The sequence below is a fragment of the Grampus griseus genome (assembly GCF_964374135.1).
Source record: "Grampus griseus genome assembly, chromosome: 8".
Lineage (NCBI taxonomy): Eukaryota > Metazoa > Chordata > Mammalia > Artiodactyla > Delphinidae > Grampus > Grampus griseus.
In genome coordinates, this window is record NC_139002.1 from 1,411,780 (window position 1) to 1,424,898 (window position 13,119).

Genomic DNA, 13,119 nt, shown 5'->3' on the forward strand with positions numbered 1-13,119 from the left:
ATCCCGGCTCCTTCAGGGGAATTTGGCTAGGAAAAATCTCCATCCATCATTTTCTGCCCTAGGCTCTGGGTAAGAAAAAGAAAACAGTTTCCTGTGAGAAACTCAAATTTCCAGGTGTGGGAAGCCCCGCCCCAGAGTCCTGCTCGGGTCTCTGTTCGCAGCGCTAGGCGACCTTGAGCTTACCTGTGCCACTGCCGGCCTTGGGGCACTGTGTTGGTCGGCCGAGTAGGCGGCCATGGGGAGCCTCCTTGGCCTGTGCCCAGCGGCCGGAAGTTATTTTAGGTTCTGTGAAAGAGATGCTTTCTCATCTTTAAGGCTTACCAGAAACTCTGATTTGAAGAGAATAAATGGATTTTGCAACAAACTCCAGGAAAGTCCAAAGCCTCCAGCCCACACTTACGGCTACAGAGCGCCATTGCATAAGCCTACGGATTGGGAGAAGAAGATCCTAACATGGTCAGGTCGCTTCAAAAAGGAAGATGAAATCCCAGAGACTGTCTCGTTTGAGATGCTCGATGCTGCAAAGAACAAGGTCCGGGTGAAGATCGGCTATGTAATGATTGCCTAGACAGTGGCAGGATGCACCTTGATGGTTACTGAGGGCAAGGAGGCTGCCAAAAGAAACGAGTCTTTAACAAGCCTGAACCTAGAAAAGAAAGCCGGTCTGAGAGAAGAAGCTGCTGTGAAGGCCAAAACAGAGTAGCAGAGATATCCATGTTGGCTGGATTTGGAAAATCTAGAAACAATGTTGCAGTAACAGGCCTTATTCAAACGAATGTGGTATGAGTTCCCTAATTCTGCTCTAGAGCTACAAATAAATTTTCTTAAAGAAATGACTTGTCTATATTTTACAGCTTTGATCCAGGTTAAAAGCAGCCTCAGCTTTTTTGAGAAAAATGAAAGAATGAAAAGTGAGACAACTTACTTGAACTTTAATATTAACTCTTCTTTAGAGAGTCAGGTCCCGTACCTTACTTTAATTCCCATTACCAAAGTGACATCTCCCCAGAAGCCAAATGGTTTCTAGTTCTGCATTTCTCTCTCTTCTGTGTCCTCATTTATGAAGAGAGAAGGAGGGCCAGCTGAGTACACTGCCCAGGTGCATGTTGGAGAGCTAACCTCCCCAAACACCCTGGTGTTTCTCGAGAGCCCTGGGAAGCAGCCAGACGACACTATGCCTTTGTCAGGCGTGCTGGTTGGTAGACAGAGGCTTTTAGGAGAACAGTCTTTGAAAAAGTCCCGGCAAGGTGATGATGGAGGTCTGGCCACAAGTTTCTGAGGATTTTGAAATCCCAGCCCTGTGGAGTTGCTTGGGACCCGCACAGTCACCTCTTCTGCTCCACGGCTTACAATCCCCAACCGGTCCTTTTCCGTCTGCCTTTACACTAAATTTCTCAGTTATGAAAATCTATCAAATGCATTTTCTTATTGAATTAGTGTTGAAAACTAAGCATTTGCATCTGCTGTGTATCTTACTTACAGTGCGACGAGGGTGCCAGGTTGTCTCACATTTACGTATGGATGCCGGTTTCCATTTCATTTATTCTCATGTGCTTCAAGAGTATTAACGGGTAGCAGGTGCGCATAAACATCCCAACCTGCTGGTTCTCTTCAGAGGGTTATAGCAGATTAAAAAGCAATATATGCAGCTGTTTGGGAATTTGGTTTAATAAAATACTCAGTAAAATGTAGTGCACCACTCTACCTACAGCTCCATAATCTATCTGATGACGTTAATTGTGTCTGTCTACGTACTTTACAGTACTTTAACCTTAGCTTCATCTTAGATATCAAGCTCTTTGATTTTTATCACTTGCAAATGTATCATCAGAAAGCATTGCTTTGTATACATTTTAGCAGATTAGTTTGTGTTGATTATTTTGGAACACTTATGTTACGTCTTATCTAAATACGGGTTTTAAATATGGGTAAAATCTATTGTACTTCTTTTTTAAAGTGTATCATCTTTCTTCATAGAACAATACCATTTTTAACTTCTAAAGAAGCATTTTAAAGTGTTGTATCTTGGAGATATATTGAAATAAAATGTATGATTAAGTCAAAGCTCAAAAAAAAAAAAAAATTTCCAGGTGTGGGATGTGAACTTACACCATCTCTCAGGGTGTGGAAATCCCCAAACCCCAAAATTAATGTAAAACTCGTTCTCACAATGGGGAAACCTCGGGGCAACCAATTGAAGCAAACCGACAACTCTTCCTGTAAAGGCCCCGCAGAATAAACAACGTGGCAAGGATGCTAAGCATGATTTACAAGCTCCGGAGAAGGCAGCTTGCCTCAGAGGCAGCCCGTGACCAGCGGGAGACTCCCCCCAAATCCTGAGATAATGAAATAATCCAAAAGAGACAACAAAATAAGTTGCCCTACAAAGTGCACAGAGATAAGAGGACTAGAAAAATATGGAGGAATAAAAGGGCACCGGAAGGACTAAGAAGACAAGAAAAAGAGCCACAGAGAGTTTCTGTTAACGCAAGTCCGTGTGCCCGATTATGTACAGCGAGGCCAAACAAACTGAAACGTCAGAGTTTGGAGCAGAGAAAGCCTTATTGCAAGGTCAGGCAAGGAGACAAGGCAGCTCATGCCCTAAAAAGCCCCGAGCTCCCTGAAGGGTTCTGGCAAAGCACTTTTAAAAGTTTGGGGTGGGGGGGCGGGGGGAGGTGACGCAGGGTATATGATCAGCTTGTGCACAATTCTCCGACTGTCTGATGGTGAGGCAGCAGGGTGGTGTCACCGGTTAACATTATCAGTCCTCAGGCAACAGGAGGCCTGGGGTTATGTGCTCAAGGTCCTCAAGGAGTTAACCTCCTCCATTTGTTGGAGAGGGGGGTTTTTTACATCTACAAAACAACTCAGGAAATGTGCATCAAACACTATTATCTAGGTACTTCAGAGAGGAGCAAAGCAGAGGATCTGGGGGAGGGCCTGTCCCGGGAAGGCCCCCATGGGGTCCTGCTCACATTTCTAGGAATGAAACATTTAGGGGGGAAAAAAAGAACTCAGTGGATGAATTGACAGTTGACTGAAAGAAAATTAGCAAAGTGAGAGATCTTAGGAAATTACTCAGGATGAGGCACAGAGAAGTAAAGACATGAAAATGTGAAAAAGGTGTTAAGATGTGCAATAGAGGATAAGAATTGTAGGGGAATAAAGTAAGAACAAGGAAAAAGCAGTAACTGAAGAGATAATGGCTCAGAAATTCCCGAATTGATGAAAGACATGAATCCTTAGTTTGGGGGGGTATCCCACATGATAGCCCAGGATAAAGAAATGTCTCCTCTTTGTTTAATCACCCAGCCACAGGGACCATCCCTAGATATAACAGGGTGAAGTATCAGAACCCAAAACTAGAAGAAACATCCCAAAATTACTTACGTTGAAAAGATGGGCTATTTACAAGGGAATAACAGCAGCAATAGTAGAGGCTGGAACAAAAGGAGATAACTGCCCCCAAGAGCTGAGGGAAACGAGGAGTCAGTCCAGGATTCTACCTCCCAGTAAAGCAGGGCTCAAGAGTAAGGGTACAAATGTGAGAGCAGATCAGCTGCTCATGTGCTGAAAGAGATGCTCAAGGATGCTCTAAAAGAAAAGCATAAAAGGAAAAGGAGGAGACAATCCAGAAGGAAGCAACGGGATGAAAGACGCAAAGATGAGCCAAAGCTTTGGTAAAAGCAGGTGGGCATCTGCAAGTAAGCACTGGCTCTAAAAACACGCAACAATATAATAATAATAGTAACCTAGCCTGTGAATTTTGAAAAATAAAGCCAAACTACTAGACACTAATAACATAAAAAACTAGGGGTGGAAGACACTTAGAGCATAGGACAGTTAATGTTTAAATTAGACTTAAAATTCGAGCATATGGAGTTGGAACATTTAGGGGGTGCTCCTTAAAAGGAAAGAAGTTTTCAACTTCCAGATCAGTGGAGAGGTGAAGGGGTCTCCAGCAAAGGTCCTTGGATGGCAGGCTGAGCTTTGTACCACATCCCACGGGAGACGGGAATTACAGAAGGCTTTCTAACAGGGGATCGAGCCCCACCTTACACTCCCGACACACCCTGGGCAGAACTAAGCACTTACTCCGTGTTCCAAAGCCTCTTGGAGGGTATCTCTGAAATAGCATCTATCACAGTATGTCATTATTTATGTGCACGTGTATATAGCATGCAACTGTCTTTCTTCTGGTCTGTGAACTCCTGAAGGGAAGAAACATTTCAGAAATCTAAGTTAGCTATCTTTTATGGGAATGGTGAGGGTCTGACACCAGCAAGCCTTCTGTGAGTAGCAGAGAGTGCCGGCTCTATGCTCCCCCAGCTTCTGTTCCCTCCCTTGGGTGGCCGGCCCACCCCTCTTCAGGGCACTGCCTGGGGCCCCCAGAGCACTCCCCTGCTCAGGGAGCTCAGTGCCTGGGAGTCAGTGTCCCAGGTGGGGAGGGGCTTCTTCTCCTAGGATGAGGCCCAGCTCCCTGGCTTTCCCTCCAGGCTCCTCTAAGGATGGGCTGGGGCTGAGGCTTTGCCTGAAAGGCACCCTTTCTCTCCCCACCCTCTGACTGCCCCCTCCGGGGGGGGGGAGGGCACTCTCTTCCACACAAATCCTCATCACCTTGAGTCTGCTTCCCACGCTACCCGGAAGGAGGCCGGGGTCCTCAGTCACAAAGCACTGGGTCTGGGCTCAGGGCATGCTGACTCTGACCCAGCCACCATCGCAAGTTCAAGTCTCTCCAGCTCTTTTCTTTCCTCCCCTCCCCCTCCCCCGCCTCCCTCCCCTCCCCCGCCTCCCCCCTCCTCCTCCTACCTCCCCCCAACTCCCCCACCTCCCCCCACCCCATCTCCTATTTTCCTTCCTCCAGGAGCAAATCAGCCACCATCATCTCAGGCTGGGCTGGGCGGGGAGAAAGGATGCCCAGAGTCGTCCACTGAGCAGGCAGTCCTGGGTTAAATTCTCCCAGCTCTCTGGGTTTGTTCTCCTAATTCTTCCACGGGCATGGATCGCGTGGTCTCCCGTGCTGTGATGATCTACGGGAAACAAGGGACACGGACTTTGGAAGAAGGAAAAGGAAAGGGCACACGTACAGTGCATGGGTGTTCTGTGCAGCTCGGTGGAGAAAGTTTTCCAGCCACCACGTCCTCCTCCTGCCCCTGGCTAGACGCCCCGGTCAGCGGATGCAGGGAGGCCGGTCCGGGTGGGGAGGGCCGCCAGGTCCCTCTGCAGGCCTGAGAGCACTAACGGAGCGCGGGAGGATTAGGCGCACGCCACTAATTCCTGTTAATCAGGATTGAGGGGCGCGTGTGCTCCTAAGTAGCGGCTGAGCTGCCAACCGGCCGCCCGGGCTCCCCGCCCCCGCGCTCCCATCGCCCCAGTCCCAGGCTGGTCCTCCTCCGGTCCCCCTCAGCTTCCATCCCCTCTCCCGCGTCTGGGATTTTTTTTTTTCTCTGACTGGCTCCTTGGTCCCCACCGTCCCAGCCCTGCTCCCATCTCTGTGGTGTGGTCCTTCCCTTCTCCTGCAGGTTCCCCCTTGTTTTGAACACACGCAGCCCCACGCTCTTGTAACTTCTGTTCCTGCATCAACAAACTCCCTTGGCTGACCTGCGAAGGCCAAGTTCAAAGGCAACCCTTCCTGGCTCCTGCGGAGCCGAGCGCATCTCCCTCATCCCTGACCTCACAGAAGATTCCAAAGCCGGGGCTCCCTCTCCTCATTGCCGAGGACAGACTGTTCTGTTTCTCCTCGTCTCCCTCCTCAAGCTGAGCTCAGAGCCAGCCTGTGCTGAGAGGGAAACAAACTGCCCACCCAAGGTCAAACGGTGATCAGGCCTCACCCTGCGTGGGGTTGTTATTGTCTCTGCATCACCCTGTGTCTGCTGTCTCGGTGTCTGTGTGTGTGTGTGTGTGTGTGTGTGTGCATGCGCGCATGTGCGTGCACGGGGGTGTGCATCTGCCTGTCTGCGTGGAGCAGTGCCTATGAGGTAACATGCACGAATTCTGTGTGGAGCCCCCGTGTGAGAAGCGTGGGGAGGTGGAGTCGGGGGGATGTGGGCTGGTGTGGGGAGGAACCCATGTGCGCAGATGTGTGTCTGAGCTGTGTGTTGCAGAAAGCTGTTGGGGGTATGTGTGTGTGTGTGTGTGTGTGTGTGTGGAAAATGACATTTGTAGAAATGCATATTTAACCACAGAAATGAACTGAGGTGGGAGAAGTGTTTGATTGTGTGGACTTTGGGAAGGCTGGGTTTTGGATGAAAAACAGAGAGGAAGCTTCTTAGAAGCACCCAACCGGAAGTTGACTCCCTTTTATGGTTATCTCATGGGTAAACCCCTTAAAATGTCTGACTCTGGGGCAGCAGCAAACATCCAGGGGTTGGCTTCCCTCCAAGAACTGGCTTTGTTTCCAAGAAGCTTGTTAGACTAAGAAAATAGCATCTTTGACCTGTCCCACCCTGACTCTCAAACTTCAAGGACAGGGACTTCCCTGGTGGCGCAGTGGTAAGAATCCGCCCGCCAATGCAGGGAACATGGGCTTGAGCCCTGGTCCGGGAAGATCCCACATGCCGTGGAGCAACTAAGGCCGTGCGCCACAACTACTGTGCCTGCGTTCTAGAGCCCGTGAGCCACAACTACTGAGCCCATGCACCACAACTACTGAAGCCCGCGCGCCTAGAGCCTGTGCTCCACAACAAGAGAAGCCACCGCAATGAGAAGCCCATGCACCACGACGAAGAGTAGCCCCCGCTAGCCGCAACTAGAGAAAGCCCGTGTGCAGCAATGAAGACCCAAGGCAGCCAAAAAAAAAAAAAGCAACTCCAAGGACACACACACACACACACACACACACACACACACACACACACACACACACACACACACACACACACACACACACACACACACACACACACACACACACACACACACACACACACACACACACACACACACACACACACACACCCCTCCTCCAGCTCCCCGCTCCCCACGCTGGCCCTCCCACCTGAGTAGGATCCAACCGCGTGGTCCCCAACGGCTGACAAAGGAGAGGAGGGGGCAGAGGGTAGCCCCGGGTTGGGCCTCCCCCGTGCTCCGATCCCGCTGGAGAGCCCACCGTGGCCCCTCGGGACAGCCACCCGGCCGCCCAGACAGCAGGTGTCGGCCACCAACGGGCTGGCCTGGCGCCAGGCTCATGGCGCCACCTGGCGGCCGCTCCTGCCACCACGGCTCCTTCCCCACCGACCCCGCCCTAACGCAGGCAGCGCTGTCTTCCAACCCCAGCTGTTGGTTCTGTGCCCACTGTTCAGAGGGACTTCTGGGGACTGACGTGGACGGCGCACAGAAAGGGCTATAGTAAACCCACGGGTCAGCGATCTGGGTCGGGTGAGGAAGAGGAGAGGGGCCAGCTAGGGAAATTCCAGGTATTTCAGTCTGGGCTGGGCCGGGCCGAGTCCCTAACCCAGGCTGTGAGATGACTTTTCTACCCTCTTTAAGAGCATTTCCGTACTCATCTAAAAATGCAGGATTGGGAGCCGGGCAGCCTGCACTGGCAGCCTGGGATCTACCAGCCGTGAGGGCAAGACCCCTGTGGCGGGGGAGAGGGGAGTGGGCCACAGGGAGGGGCCCCAAGCCTGGGAGGGGAATCCGTGGCCTAGGGCCAGCAAAAGGAGCGCTGGAGGTGAACTCTGCTTCTCTACTAACTCTGTGACCTTGAGAAAACTGCTTAGCCTCTCTGGGCCTCGCCTTAAATTTCAGAACCACCCGTTGTAAGGCCTCGGTCTGTGTTCAAGCCACAGCCGCCATCACATCCTCTTTCATGCTGCAGTCACAGCGGTCTGTTCTCCTCCTCCCAAACAGACAGCGCTGGCTCTTAAAGTCTGCTGGTGTCCTTCCGTTTGCTTGGGGTGCCCACCCCACCTCATCTGTGCCTCTAAGTTCCATCCATCCCCACAGTGAACCCAAATTCCACTCCTTCCCTGGAGCTTCTCCTGACCTTCCCAACTGCATATCCATCCCCTCGTCCTCTCCTGGACCCACGCGGGGACTCACGGACCTTTCTCTTGGGTGGTGCTTCACCGTACAGCCCGGGCGTCTGGGCCTCTATTTTACACCCTTGCCAGGCGGCCAGCTCCACTAGTGGATACCATCCTAGCTCGTCTTTGCGGAGCCTGCCTGGCACTGCTCTGGCCACACTGCGTGCTGAGCAGACCCCTTAGTGAATAAAGGGGAATGTCCTTCTCATTCATATCTCAGCCTAGGTGTCATTTCTCTCAGTAAGTCTCCACGCAACTCCCACCCCACCCCTGCTGCTTCTAGAACGAGCCTTCTTCCTGTCCCCTACTTAGCGCACCGGGCTGCAGCTGCCTCCTTGCCTTTCTCACCTACACGGCGATTAGCTCCTTGAGGAAAGACTAGTCTTTGGGTCACCATTGCCTGGACCGTTCATGACACATGGTAGGAGCTCAGTAACTATCTGGTGACGGAATAGATGGATACGTGCGTGGATGGGTAGGTGCCTGGAAATGGGGTGGCCGCGGACGGGCTAAGGGTGGTCTTTAAGACCCCTTTACAAGCTAATATTTGTGATTACAGAGCTGGGAGCTCTTCTTTGAGGGAGAGTAGCCCCGGCTATTAGAGAAACCACACGGTGATCTTGGTGGGCTGCAGTCGTTGTTGTCCCCTGACTGGACGTTGTTTGCTTCTGTGGGGATCCGGCCTCCCACTCCACAGGGAATTTCATGTTCCCTGGGCTCAGCCTGGCCCAGAACTTGGCAAAATCTCTGGGGTGTTCTTTTTGTCACCAGCCTGGGTAGGAGGGCGGACGGGTGGGCGGGAACCGTTTTGGGAAAGAGTGTTGGGGAGTGTTTGTGTGTGTGGTGAGTCAGGGCCTCAGAGCCCTAATCTCTGCCCCCCTCTCCGTGGGGGGGGGGGGTTCTCACCACTCAGAGGGGGTGGAGGGCCACCAACTGTCTTTGGAAAGTTTTCTTAGTCATAGCTTCTACCAAGTCAGCTGGAGCTTATGTAACGGGGCCTCTGTTCTAAAGACAACAGGACCTGATGGGCCAGGATGGCTGCTGCACCCCCAGCAGGACCTACCTGCTCCAGCCCCTCTTACCTGCCCAGCCAGGTGGTGGCCCCTTTAAGAAGTAGCACTTTGACGTTTATTCCCACTGGAAAGGGGTTTAGGTCATCCTCACAGGCCCCGTGGGGATGCCTTCCTTTCCCTCCTGTTAGTCCAGCATCAGGCGGGGCTGATGGGAAGATGGGGCGCCCACAGCACCCTGTGACTCCTGCATCCGCCCGAGCCCAGCGGCAGGTGAGGTCAGGGCCGGCTCCCAGGTCCCTGGCTGCTGCAGCGCCGCCCTCTCTCTGCTCTCTTATCACCTCACTCTCCAGGCAGAGGGAGATGCAGCTTTGGGCTTCCTGTCTCTGACACCAGAGCCCATTTGCCTGTCACAACATGGTTCTGTCAGGGAGCCCAGATAAGACCCAGAGTGATTTTGTAGACAGACTGGGGAGAGGCTTGGCCAAGGGACGCAGGCCCCGGGGCCCCGGGAGAAAGCAGGGCTCGGGAGTCCATGCAGAGTCGAGGGGCTTCCACGGGCTTCTGAGAGGCAGCCGGAGGCCCCTGGGGATGCCCAGTGTTGCTGCCCTTTACGACTTGCTGGAAGGAAAGCGCTTTTTCTTTTGCCTCAGGTTCAGGGGGCTGGGACTGGAAGCTCTGGAAAAGTGGAGAAAGTGAGGAGATGTGTTTTGGGGGGCGACACCATTGCAGCGTCCTGCCGGCTACTCCCCAGAATGAGAGGGAGTGACACCAGGCTGGGAGTGAGGATGGACTTCCCGATGGTGAGGATGGCCACGTGGGCCCAGTGGCCTGGGAGGGAGCATGTTGTGGACAAGAAGGAGAGCTTGGGGGGGGGGCAGTCGGAGCAGCTGGTGGTCCGTGGGAGCCTCCGGCCCATTGCGACCCTCTGCCCCTTCCTCAAAGCGAGGACGTTTCATGGGGGCCCAGGTGGCCCTGAGCCTAGACGGGGAGCTAGAGGAAGGACCTCAAGGGGCCCTGAGATGAGTGGGACCAGCTGAGAAAGAGCCGGGTGGGCAGCAGGGAGGGAGGCAGGCGGTGAGCCGGGCCCAGATGGCCCAGGTGGATGTGGACAAGTCCTAGAGGAGAGGACACAGCCTTCCCTCTGCCCGGGCACCTGGCAGCAGGAGAAGCACAGCAGACCTTCCTGGGTCCCATTGAGCAAAAGCTGGGGAGACCTGGGAGGGAAGGCAGGCACAGGAGAGGCAGAGAAGAGGGAGAAAGGACAGAAGTGCCCAGCGACCAGCAGGGCTGGTGGGGGGGGCGGGCGCGGGTGACAGTGCAGGGGAGGGAGCTGCGGCCCTGGGCGGGGCCAAGCTGAGCCAGGATTTCTGAAGTGAGCTGGAATTTCATTTCGGGCTTTCGTGGGGGGGGGGGGGGGTGGCAGGATCTGTTTCACCCTCACAGGCTGAGCCCCGAGGCCCTGGAATTTCAGGCCCTCTTGCCTTCTCTGCAGTTTGGGTTAGGTAGGGCCTGGGGAAAGCGTCCAGGAGCCGGGACCCAAGCCTGAGGCGCTCACTGTGGTCAGCGCCCACACCGGTGTCCCTGGCTGGGGTCTGTCGGGCAGTCCACTTCCCCGGGCAGGTCTTTCTTCCTGGGATGCAGCTGTCCCTGCCCTCCTTCTGGATCTCAGAGAATCTCCACTGCTCTGAAGAGGAGGGAGCCACAGAGCAGAGGTCCCGCCTGCACGTCGGAACCCGAGCCAGGCTGACCCCCAGGCTCTCCCTGAGCCAGTCACCCCCGGCCCTGACCTGTGTGCCCTCCTCAAGGGGAGGCTGCTGACGGCGCTCACCAGGGGGCATGGGCGAGGACCCCTGGGATGACGTGCGCAGGGACATCTGGCTCTTTGGATTCCCACGGCGTTGGCTCTGGTTTTCACGCACCACCGACCTCACACATGTGATCCTGTTTGGCCCAGACGGAGACCGCGTGTTCCCGTGGCGCCGGCCTCCTCCTCCTGCACCGGAAACAGCCCCTGCTCAGCCCCCTTTTCTTGCCCATAAATGTCCTCCCACCTCCAGTACAGAAAACGCACTAGGCAGCCGCACAGCTTCTTGGAGTGCCGCCTCCTTCCCAAAGCCCGCGCTGAGGGTTCTAACCCACTCAATCCCCTCCTGCTCTGACTTACTGTGTTTCCCGCCAGTGCCTGGAAATTTAACATTGAAATCATAGAATGATAGAGTTTGCGGGCAGGAAGAGCCCTTACAAATGACCCCTGTCCGTTGCTCTTAATCAGGATGGTAGAGAAGTAGCAACATGTTGACTAGCATCCCCGGGCATTCCCCACAGGTGTCACAAATCAACCACAGCCTCAGAGTCCTTGTCAACCCAGTGGTCCAGGCAGAAGTGCTACCACCATCCTTAAACTAGACAGTCAGAGGTCACCCGCACAGGTGAGGAACCCGCTGCGGGCTGCACGGTGTGGGCTGGAGCTCTGGTCTAGTCCCTACCCAGTGCTCCTTGGACCACGCCGGGGCCTCTCTGTCTTCGGGCTGTCCTCTGCCCTCCCCATGAGGTGATGTCTTAAACTGCTCTGGCGTCAGCTCAGGACTCCACCTGTTCACCTGCTGATGGCGTGGCCGCCGGGGGTTTCTCCCCGTGTCCTGTAACTTGTCTTCAGAACCTGTGTGAAGGGGCAGGGGAACCGGGGCTAGAGGGGGCTCAGTCTGCGTGCTGGTCAAGCCCACCTGGCTTCACGTCCTCCCGTTTGCCCCCAGCAGCTCCGGCCCCTGGGAAGCTGCAGAGGGTGCTGGCCTCGGGGCCAGAGTGTCCTCTTCTGTCTGCCGCTGGTCGGCTGAGGGGCCTCTATCTCCACTCATCCATGGGGGAGGAGGAGGAGATCTGATGCCCATCTCTCGGGGCCCCAAGGGCGTGCGGAGCGGTCTCCTGAAGGGGGCCCTGGGGGAAGGGTGGGGGCAGTGGAGGGGACACGGCTGATGTCCAGGTTGCTGGAGGTGCTTTCGCCCCAACTACGACTCCTGGAGGCCAGACAGAGTCTTTCCCTGCCCGGTCCCACAAGCTAGAAGCCTTAGCATCCCCCCGGCCCCACCAGTCCTCCCTCCCTGGCCCCGGCCAGTTCTCCGGGTGCCCCCTTCCTGGTCTCCCTGCCACCCCGGGCCCCTCTCATGGCACCTTGCTGATCTGCAGGTCTGCAGGGCCCCTAATTGAGCTCTGTAGTCATGTCACAACTTGGCTGGACTTTTCTCTCTAGAGCCGAGATTTCCTTGTGTCATTCTGTGCTTCAGCTCGTCATCAGCGTGTTGCCTTCAGGAGGAACGCAAGCTCCTCGCCCCGGTTCCCAGCCTCTGCACTAGTTGCCTCTCGGATTGCGTGCTCCGCTGTGCGGGGGCATCCTGTGCTCCGCAGGACGCTGGCAGCATCCCTGGTCTCTGTCACCTGTGCGGGGGCATCCTGTGCTCCGCAGGACGCTGGCAGCATCCCTGGTCTCTGTCACCTAGAGGCCAGTTCCCCCAGCCCGGCAGTTTTCACCAACCAACATGTGTCCAGACACTGCAAGACGTCCTCCGGGACACCATCGATTGAGAACCACTGTCTTCGCTCACAGAGCAGGCCGATGATAATGACTAATAAGTTAGTGCGTATTTCACCCTTCCCCTGAATGAATCTTCAGAACCTCCCTGTGGGGCAGCCCCATCAGGATCCCCATTTTATAGACGCTTAGAAGGCACCCCTTGGAAGGGATTCAGATCTTTCAAGAAAGCCAAAGATTTTCCCTTCCATGTAGGGTGAGAAGAGAGGATTATAATTCAATACCTCTTCTCCTTGAGGCCAGGCTGCCGAGCCAGAGTCAGGGCAGGATCAGAAACTGGGCGGCCAGCTGGCGGGGTCTGCCTCCACCCCGCCTCCACCACCAACCCACCCCTCCCCCTCCCCCTTCCCCACCCCACCTCCCCCCACCCCCGCCCCATGCGGCCTGCTCCTTCCGCCACGCCCAGGCACTGTCTGGGCGGACAAACCGGACACATGGCCCCTCCGGGCACACGGGCTGGGTTCGGGCCCCTCCGTTGGCCAGGGCCTTTGAG

At 54.9% G+C, this 13,119-nt stretch overlaps 1 pseudogene across 1 annotated transcript; it reads left to right on the top strand.

The window, feature by feature from the left end:
* Positions 1-224: 224 nt before the first annotated feature.
* Positions 225-800, top strand: LOC309825932 (protein FAM162A-like; annotated as a pseudogene). Its single transcript has one exon. The product of its transcript is annotated as a protein FAM162A-like (transcript).
* The last annotated feature ends 12,319 nt before the right edge of the window (positions 801-13,119 follow it).